This window comes from Erpetoichthys calabaricus, chromosome 5 (genome assembly GCF_900747795.2).
Source record: "Erpetoichthys calabaricus chromosome 5, fErpCal1.3, whole genome shotgun sequence".
NCBI lineage: Eukaryota > Metazoa > Chordata > Cladistia > Polypteriformes > Polypteridae > Erpetoichthys > Erpetoichthys calabaricus.
The window spans coordinates 226,154,376-226,165,532 of record NC_041398.2 but is presented as its reverse complement, the minus strand read 5'-3'; positions in this window follow the sequence as shown (position 1 = coordinate 226,165,532).

Genomic DNA, 11,157 nt, shown 5'->3' with positions numbered 1-11,157 from the left:
CCGACAAATCCCCAAAGGCAATTTAGCATTTCTCGAATTCCCAATCCCCCATTTTGTTAGTTCCTTTTTAATTCAGTTTTTGGTTCCTCTGAAAGATTTCCTGCTTACAATCCTAGCGTGTTTTTTGACTACGTCATGTTTCTTGGTCTCTTTTGTTCTGAGACAGCGCATAGTCCAATTGTAAAAAAGTTTATTTAAATCCACCAATACGAGACCTCAGCACATGGAAAGCACCTTGGCATTGTTAGGAAACTTCTGGGTTTGTTTAACTGTGCTGCTCCTTTTGGGATGTCCCCGTGGACTATGATGTTTGCTGATGACATTGTGATCTGTAGTAATAGTAGGGAGCAGGTTGAGGAGACCCTGGAGAGGTGGAGATATGCTCTAGAGAGGAGAGGAATGAAGGTGAGTAGGAACAAGACAGAATACATGTGTGTAAATGAGAGGGAGGTCAGTGGAATGGTGAGGATGAAGAGAGCGGATGAGTTTAAATACTTGGGATCAACAGTACAGAGTAATGGAGATTGTGGAAGAGAAGTGAAAAAGAGAGTGCAGGCAGGGTGGAATGGGTGGAGAAGAGTGTCAGGAGTGATTTGTGACAGACGGGTATCAGCAAGAGTGAAAGGGAAGGTCTACAGGACAGTAGTGAGACCAGCTATGTTATATGGGTTGGAGACGGTGGCACTGACCAGAAAGCAGGAGACAGAGCTGAAGGTAGCAGAGTTAAAGATGTTAAGATTTGCACTGGGTGTGACGAGGATGGATAGGATTAGAAATGAGGACATTAGAGGGTCAGCTCAAGTTGGACGGTTTGGAGTCAGAGAGGCGAGATTGCATTGGTTTGGACATGTGCTGAGGAGAGATGCTGGGTATATTGGGAGAAGGATGCTAAGGATAGAGCTGCCAGGACAGAGGAAAAGAGGAAGGCCTAAGAGAAGATTTATGGATGTGGTGAGAGAGGACATGCAGGTGATGGGTGTAACAGAACAAGATGCAGAGGACAGAAAGATGTGGACCAAGATGATCCGCTGTGGCAACCCCTAACGGGAGCAGAAGAAGAAGAAGGTTACACAAAAATGACGCCAGTGTTTGTGAGTGCTTGTATTCACCTTGCGATGAGAGGAGGCCCCGTCCAAGGATTGTTTCTGCCTTGTGCCCAATGTTAGCTGGAATAGACACATTCCTGGATTGATGGATTTAATCATTAAACATCCTTTTCAGAGATATTGCGGTAAGGTGTCATCAGAATTTAATGGGTGTTCCAGGCAATTCATAACACAGCAAAGCTGAACTAGTTCTCACTGTGATGATATCTCGCACTGCCACCTGGTGGATTCTTCCAGATTTCCATAAAGTATGCGCGCAAGTATAAACAGTAAAACGCTTGCGTAGCAGGAGCGTCCGCTGCAGCATGCATTGCGTCGCATGAAGTATAAACCTAATTCTTCATTTGCTTAAACTGAAAAGATTCAACCCCATCAGTCTTTCCTTATAGCTTATACCTTGCAGTCCTGGAGTCACTCTAGTGGCTGTCCTCTGGACTTTCTCTACCGCTGTGTGAAGGTTCGGGTCAGCTCCATGCTACCTGTTCCTCTCAAGAGCTTCTTGATCCCTGATGGTCGATAGTCGTAAACTAGATGAGCCTGGCAAATGAGGACACATACATCCAGACAAGGGGTAGGTGAAAAGTAAACTGTGCTTTTATTAAACTCATTCAAATAAATAGTGCTTAAAAATGCAGTGCAGGTGATGGGTGTAACAGAATAAGATGCAGAAGTCAGAAAGATATGGAAGAAGATGATCCACTGTAGCAACCCCTAACAGGAGCAGATGAAAGAAGAAGAAGAAGAAGAAGAAGAAAGAATTTGCTGAACGTTATTTCTTTTACGTTTTATGTTGCCGTTTTAGGTTCTCTTTTATGTTTATCAGTGACACTCTTTTTTCTTTGTTGTTGCTGACTTCACGCCTGATGCCACCTTGCGTCAAGCGAGTGTTTCATTATGTGACATTCATCCCAAAAATGCCCATTAGAGGGAGAAATACTGTGAAACCCTGGCTAGTTACAAAAGAGGGGAATGAAGAATCTTTATAAATGAAAAATAATTTTTTGTTAACAAATCAAGAGATAGTCTCCAAAATGATCAACCCTTAACTTGTTCTTTTGACGTAAAAGATTTAGTTTACAAACTCTACCAAGGTGGGTCGTCCCCGCCTTTACAGGGCCGAGGGCGGACTCTTGATGGTGACAGGCAGGCAGCCCCGCCTCTTGAGGGACCACCCACAAGACACATGGAACATGGGAAAAAAATAAAGAAATTCATCAGTCCAACAATGTAAGCAATGAACAAAATAAACCAAAAATGCGACATTTGAACTTCAGCCCGGGGAGGAACTCTGGCTGAAATATGACAACATTCTCCATCCATCCATCCATTTTCCAACCCGATGAATCCAAACACAGGGTCTCATATCACACAAATTAAATGGTACAATACAAGAGGACAAATATTCTTCCTTCCTCATCATTTCAGTACAACTTTCCATCTGTTGTGCATAACTAAATGTGGATTGACATCAACAGTGATCTTTTATATAATTCGCCAGCCTACTCACTCACTCACTCATTCACGTCTGTCCGAAGCCGAATGCGCAGTCGCCTTCTGCGCAGCTGCCCAAAAAACCTTACGAGACCGGCATCGTGGCAGGCGGCGGATTTATGGCCGCGAAAATTCAAAGAGAAAGGCGACTTCGATTAAAGCTCTAGAGGCCTGAAAGGCGATTTCGACTACAGCTCCAGGCCTAATTACGCATTCATTCAATACACCTAAATCAGGTTTGTGGTGCTAATACTTATTACTTACTATTCCACTCGTGCCCGTTTCATCTTACGTTGTCGAAACGGGCTCTTTGTCTAGTAATAAATGAAAAATAATGAAAACGAGAACTAAAAATATTGTTTTTCATTTTACAAGCATGAGAACTAAAATTAAGACAAACAGAGAAACTAAAACTAAATAAAAATAAAATGTTTACAAACTAAAACAAGAACGAAAGCTGAGTAAAAGCGAAAAAAAAACGGCAATAGCATTTTCGTTCAGTGCGGTTCAGTGGTGCAGAGCGGTTGTTTGTAGGTCGCCCTGAGCCTTCAGTTACGTTGCGCTGTTCACTATACGGTGATCTTGTAACTTGGACCTGCTGTAGTCATGTGGCGCGACTTCCGTAAAGGACCGTCGTTTGGCTCGTCGGGTTGAAGCAGTAAGCACTTGTGGTTGACGATGGCGAGTTTTGCACAGATGTTTGTAGGTAGAAAGTGAGAAAGTAACATGTGGAAAAACTTTAATTAGGGCGCAGATGATAACAGCAGGGAAGAAGAAAAAGAGTGTGGGTTTTTAGTTAGTGGGAAGAATACTACGATTCTGAGGGCTCATGTAGCTCGACATCAACCAACGAGTTTAAGAGCATTAGATGAAGAAAACAAAACTAAAGCTGAGAAGAGAAAGAGAAAATGGTAAGCGTAGGTCTCGGCGTCTGGATCAGAACTTAGAGGAATTCCAGCACTTGTTGGGCACCACGACTGCTCTTGGCAGCAGAAATCGTCACCATACAGTCTGCTGGCGCCAGTGGCTGAGGACCTCGTCTGTGGAGATGCATCACAGGCACTCGTCATGTGAATATTTTCACTGTGTGGCTATCTGAGCAATGGATGTTGTGAGCAAATCTCTCGAAATGCGTGCTCGTTTAAAGCTTAACAGCAACGTGCGTACACAGACTGGTTCTTGATTTTGCTGGCTACGCTCATGAAGCCACTTCATCTGTCTGATCATCGATAGTCAAGCTGTGTTTAACACCATTAGGAACTGGGAGTGTATTTTGTTGACCGAAACATAACTTGCATTGAAAAATATGTGTAGGCCAGTATTTGTGGTCTTGCAACAGAAAAAAAACTAAAATTGTACTAATGAACAAGTACAGAACTAAATAAAATAAAAACAAAAATTTTAAACACAGAACTAAATAAGAATAAAAATGTTTGACTCCACTGAAAAATAGAACAAAATAAAAATAAACATTAATTTTATAAAATAAAATATAAACTAAAAGTACGATTAACATCAGAATTGAAATATCACTGGACGTCGATAGGAAAAGTGCTGTTAAGCAGCCAGGCGAACGGCAGAGAGACAGCGAGTGGAACTCCAGGGGTCTCCGGGGGCTCACATTATGTAATGGAGGAACACACAACACGTGGCAGCAAAGCAACAAAGTCTGAGACGACACGGTATAAATAGACGAGCCGTTTTGGTGCCAAACGCCTTGAAGATGGAGGGCAGCTGCTCGTGTCGTTTAGGACTTGATGAAGACATCCCTCAGAAATAAAATGTGCAGGATTAGCATCGCAGTTAGGAGACCGGGGTTCGCTTCCTGGGTCCTCCCTGCGTGGAGTTTGCATGTTCTCCCCGTGTCTGCGTGGGTTTCCTCCCACAGTCCAAAGACATGCAGGTTAGATGGATTGCCGATTCTAAATTGGCCCTGGTGTGTGTGTGTGTGCGCCCTGCGGTGGGCTGGCACCCTGCCCGGGATTGGTTCCTGCCTTGTGCCCTGTGTTGGCTGGGATTGGCTCCAGCAGACCCCTGTGACCCTGTAGTTTGGATTCAGTGGGTTGGAAAATGGATGGATGGATTCACTCATTAGTTAATAAGTGACATCTGGACGATAAACGCGAGGGGACTGTGGAAGTGGACGTTTTCACTGAACACTTTGACCCCTTTGGCATGCGTTACTCGTCTATCACTCAGTCATTGCTGAGGAAGGTCACTGTGGTGGTCGAGGTGCTCCGCATGTTAATTCCTTCTTGTGTTGGGTCCTGACTGGGGATTATCATTCAGAGCTGCACGGGTCACTGGTCTCCATAAAGTGGTGAGGGGTTCCCTCTTACACCACTCAGGGAAAAGTCGCTGCGGCACTTCACAAAGCAAATGGCACTCTGTGTGCCGCAACAGAGAAAACTGGAAGGTGGGGTCCTTCTTAAAGATTCTCATCTGAAGATGTGTGTTAATGGACCCCACTTCTGAGCGCCTCACTTCACTGAGCAAACACAACACAATTCATTTTCTAACATTGTGTTAAATCTTCCCTTACGTTTCCCTCTGTGTCCCCGTGTTCTCGATGAACTCATTTTAGAGTCACAGTCTCGATCCACTGCAGTGATTCCCTTCATAATTTAAAAACACTTCAGTCAGGTCTCCTCTTAATCTTAAACTGTGAAGGCTCAGCTCTTTTAATCTTTCTCCATAATTCATCCCCTGTAGCCCTCGACTCAGCCCAGTCGCTCTTCTCTGGACCTTTTCTAGCGCTGCTATGTCCTTTGTAGACCCAAACTGCACCCAGTACTCCAGATGAGGCCTCACCAGTGTGTTATAAAGTGTAACCTCCTGTGACTTGTACTCCACACATCAGGGCGCTATATAACCTGACATTCTGTTTGTCTTCTTAATGGCTTCTGAACACTGTCGGGAAGTCGATAGCTTAGAGTCCACTATGACTCCTCAATCCGTCTCATAAGGTGGACTCTCCCCCCATTGCGTATTCAAACCTCACATTTTCACTCTCTCTGTGTAATCCTTCACATTTACTGACATTAAACTTCATCTGCCACAAATCTGCCCAGGCTGGTATTTTATCCAAATCTCTCCTTCATCTTCTGCCCTTCCAATTATTTTGGTGTCCTCTGCAGATTTCCTGATTATATTCCCATGTAGATCATTTATGTTTATCAAAATGAGCAGCAGCCCCAGTGGTGCCCACTGAGGGACCCGACTTTTAACACCACTTAATTCTGAAGACGTTCCCCTCACCCTTACCCTCTGCTCCCTGTGTCGGAGCCAGTTTTGTACCCAGCTGCAGACTGCACCCTGAGTGCCCACTTCTTTTCGTTTCTAAAGCCATCTGACAATGAAGCTCAGTAACAGCACGTTGAGGTGTCCCCCCCAATCTGCGACTCCGAGCGAGGCGGCCCACCGCAGTCCAGAGCCTTTGGAGAGGCAGCAGGGTATTTTTTTTTAGCACTCGGGCGCTCGTCCAGAGTTTAAGTGTTAAACTTGATATCGACACACGATTTGAACATTAGGTCACCAGTGTCAGTCCTTCCTGCCAAAGCAATTATTAGAATGGTCATCGGTCTGCAGGGGCCGCACATGACGACTTCACTCCACTTTCAAACAGCAGAGGAGACCAAACTCCTGTGGCGTCTCCTAGCGCTTTACACTTCAGTAAGCTGACCAGAATTTTTGGGCCAATCTGGGGACTTGGTTGTGGGGGGGGTTTGGGTCCTAGAGGAGCGTAGACTACAAAGAGAAAGCTTATCACGTGATTTCTCTCCAAAGTTGCAGGATGCGGTAAAGCATAACCTCCGTCAAAACACTGCGCACGCGCGCCGAGTTCAAATTATCGTGGTGATGAGATACATTCAACAAAAGTGAACCAGCTGAAACCGGGGACAAAACGGGGACATGTTTCTGAGTGGGGACAGTTGTCCGAAAAAGGGGACTGTCCCCGGAAAATGGGGATGGATGGTCACCTTAACTTCAGGTGCCGTTTGTGAATCCACGTGATAACCGACAGACAGTTCAGTCACGACTGTTGCTTTGTAAAGCAGCGGCGTTACCTTCATTTGCTTCCCCCCATGCAGTTATGTTATATAGTGCCTTTCAACAAACTGTTTTATTGATGGAGACATGGAAGAATTTTTTTTTTTTTTTGTTAGGGATGTACCGCAGTCAGCTGGGGGGGCTTATGGCCGGTGGGCTTTGAAAAAAGTGTGCTGTGATTTATTCGGACACAATTAGAGTGCCCCCATTCAATACCCACGTGATCGAGGGAAGTGGGGGGCTTCTCCTTTGAAGTTTATGGCCCCCCCCCACTTAACAAATCCTCCTGCCTAAGTCTCTCCCACCGTTTCAGGTTGGCCCACCACAGAGCTCAGGTAAAACGCTTCACAAGTCCGTGTTTGCTTACAAGTGGAGCACCGGGAGGTTCCCAAGCAGAAGTGGATGGTTTTGATTTTTATATTGCGCCTTTTTACATTTTTATATTGTGCGTTTCTGACATGAAGACAAATAACAATAGTTGATCTGGACTGTATGAGATTGTGGTGTGTGGGATATGGCCGGCCATTCATCCTGGCCAATACCCTTAGGCTGCCAGATGGAGCCCTCCCTGCAGCATGGAGGTGCCCCGAATGCCAGCAGGAAATCATGGACAATGGAGTTTCTATTCACAACCCTGCTGGATACCGTGGGGGCCGCCAGAGGACGCTATAGGGAGGCTCAAGGACTTGTATTTTCCCTATAAGCCGGAAGTACGTCTTAGTCACAGCGACAGAGGAAATGACGTACTTCTGGGATGAAGAAGGAGAGTTTTCACCTGACCCAGAAGTGCTGGATAATCACATGGACTGAGGGATCAGAAGCACTTCCGGGTCAAGGACTATAAAGGACTGTGGGAAATCCTAGACAGGCGAGCTGAGTCGGGAGGAAGGGTGGCAACGCGTCTGGGAGTGGAGGATTATTGTATTGATTATTTTTACTGTGTATATTTATGTGTCTGCGGTGGGTTGGCACTCTGCCCGGGATTGGTTCCTGCCTTGTGCCCTGTGTTGGCTGGGATTGGCTCCAGCAGACCCCCGTGACCCTGTGTTCGGATTCAGCGGGTTGGAAAATGGATGGATGGATGGATGGATATTTATGTGTATTGTGGAGTGGAGGATGCTTGGTGCACTTATCTGGGACTTTTATCTGGTGTCTGGCGTCTGGTCCGAGGGTTCAAGGGAGCGATAGTGCCCCCTATCTGTCACAGGTAGTAACATCAAAAAACATTCTAGGTAATAACTGGATGTCATATGAAGGTATCAGGACAGCTCTTGATAGAGATAAGCCTCCCTTCCAAGCGCTTAATGACGCCCAGTGAGAAAGTCTGGTGCCATGCTGCCCGGGCGCTTCAGTTCACAGGTCAGTGGCAGTGGGCACTCTCAGAAAGGGGCAGCCATCAAGGTGGTAGGCACAGAATGTTTTTTTAAAAACTCCAGAGACAGTTAAAACACGAGATTATTTGTAGTTGGGGTGCCATCTCTAACACGTGGCAGACTGCTAGGCCAAGGAATGGTTGGTGAGCTCAACTTATTAGGGGCAAAAATTGGAGCAGAGGTGGAGAAAATTCTCAAACAATTTACTTAAATAAAAGTACAAACACACAAGCAAAAATATACTCCAGTAAAAGTTAAAGTACCCCGTGGAGTTGTCTACTTAAGTTAAAGTAAGAAATACTGGGGTGAAAATAGACTTCAAGTATCAAAGTATAAGGACTCCCTGATTCAATATGGCGGCAGGTGTGCCTGCTCAAGGATCGGCTCGGAGCCTATTCCTGTTTGCAATGGTGATGGACAGGTTGACAGATGAGCTCAGACAGGAGTTTCCATGGACTATGATGTTCACAGATGACATTGTGATCTGTGGTGATAGCAGACAGCAGGTCGAGACACACCTGGAGAGGTGGAGGTACGCACTGGAGAGAAGTCAGTAGGAGTGAGATGGAGTACATGTGCGTGAATGAAAGGGAAGGCGGTGGAAGAATTGGACTGCAAGGAGAAGAGGTGGTGAAAGTAGACAAATTTAAATACTTGGGTTAGCAGTCCAAAGCCACAGAGAGTGTGGCAGAGAGGTGAAGAAGAGAGTGCAGGCAGGGCGGACTTGGAGGAGAATGTGACAGGAGTGATTTGTGATAGAAGAGTACCTGCAAAAGTGAAACGGAATCTCTATAAAATGGTAGTGAGACCAGCTATGTTGTATGTTTTGGAGATGGTGACACTGACGAAAAGACAGGCGGCAGAACTGGAAGTGGTGGAGTTGTAGATGCTATGATTTTCGCTCAGAATAATGAGTGTTGACAGGAATAGGAATGAGTATATTAGAAGGTCAACACACGTACAACAGTTTGGTGACCAAGTGAGAGAAGCTGGACTGAGATGGTTTGGATACACGCAGAGAAGAGATGAGGGTTACATCGGGAAAAGAATGTTGAAGATGGAACCACCAGGCAAGAGGAAAAGAGAAAAGCCAAAGAAGAGGTTTATGGATGCGGTAAGGGAGGCCATGAAGGCAATCGGTGTGGTAGAAAATGATGCAAAAGACAGGGATAGATGGAGAAGGATGATCCACTGTGGTGAGCCCTAAATGGATGCAGCCGAAAGAAGAAGAAGAAGGTGTGCCTACTAAACGTATATTGTGTTGAATGCAAACATATTAGAGGTTGTGAAGGCCTGAGTTTGGGGCCGGGCTGTCTGAGGTGAGGCCTGTTCCTGAGACCGACTAGTGCAGTCCTTGTCAGCTTTTTTGTTTATTCTGAGGCCTGGTCGCCCTTTTGCCAACTATGTATTCCATTATTGAAACATTCTTCTGCTCACTTGGGTATCTGCTGTGGTGAGGGAGGATATGAAGGCAGTTGGTGCGGCAGAAAATGATGTAGAAGATGGTGGACGGGGATAGATGGAGATGAATAATCCACTGTGGCGACCCCTAAATGGGAGCAGCCGAAAGAAGAAGACAAAGGTGTGCCTACTGAATGTATATTGTGTTAAATGCAAACATAGTAGAGGTTGTGAAGGCATGAGTTTGGGGCCGGGCTGTCTGAGGTGAGGCCTGTTCCTGAGACCAACTAGTACGGTCCTTGTCAGGTTTGCCAAGAAGTAGAAGAAGAAGAAGGTGTGCCTACTGCATGAATTTCATGTCAAATACAAAAATAGCACAAGTTGTGCCATTTTAACATTTTTAATGGCAAAGCTGGATAAAGACCTCCAAGCCCCAAGGGGTCCAAACTCAAAAGGCCACTCTCCAACCCCCCCAATATGAACATCACATATGTCAATAAAAAAAAAAATCAGGTACAATCACTGAAGTGGGGAAAACAAACCTCCAAAACTTTATAACTAGTCATTTATTTTTGGTTCATCACAGGGTCGGCACCCCAGTGGATTGAGTAGGTGGGATGCTGGATTTTCACAGGGGCCATTGCAGGATTACAGTACAAATAAAGGTGCATAAGCAACAAAGACGAATGCAAGCCGACCTCAGTCGTGCCGAATACGAGACGACAATGGCAGGTTGTGCCGCCAGCACACATACGGAAAAGCAAGAAAGAGCCGCCAATATACAGCACAGTGCAACGGGAGATCATACAATACAACAAAACAAAACACGTAAAAACCAAACAGTTTGGCCGAGCTCTGCATGCTGCTGGAATAAAATATCTAAAGGAAAACTGCACTAGGCTGATGTGTGATACCATAAATAAATATTAGTGTAAATATAAATGTAATAAATAGAAGTATAAAGGCAACTGTTAAACCACTGAACTTACCATCTGAAGCGGTGAACCTGAAGAGTCCACAAACCGAACTTCAGCTGACGTTGTTATCCTCAAGATCTCTCTTTAATTTGTTCCTTTTGTTGCACCACTGGCAATCGCTTTGAATGACCGTCCAGTTTCTCTTTTGTGGCCCAGCAGCACATCACACGTCTGATCTCATGTAAGTGACTTGTTGGACACCTGCTCGGACCACGCTAAATCCACTCACATGTTTGTTTTAAAAGTTTTTTCTTTAAAACTAATCAGACAGGTTTATAATCGTGATGATCGAAGTGGGACGGTGGTGGATGCCAGACAGCATTTTGCTGTGGGGGTCTGTTTTCCTGTTATTTTTTCGGGCACATGCAAAGGCCTTTTTGTGAGCAGGTCCCCAGGCTGAGCACCAGAATCCCCCTGTATAAAAGTATTAATTTAATCTTAGGTTTTTATCTTCTCCTTCTGGGTGTCCATCCAGATGTTCTGTCTCAGTCATTCCAACAGATGGTGCATCACAAACTGAAATCTCTCTTTCATATAAATACTGTATCCAGACGCCTAATTCAGTACTTTGTAGAAGCCCCTTTGGCAGCAGTTATAGCTTTGAGTCGTCTTCCTGGCACATCCTCTCAAGCTCCATTAGATTGGATGAGAAATGTCGGTAAACTGCCATCTTGTGGTCGCGCCACACATTTTCTTTTTATCTTTGAGGTTTAAGTCAGGGCTTTGTTGGGGAACACTGAAAGGCAGTCGGACACTCTC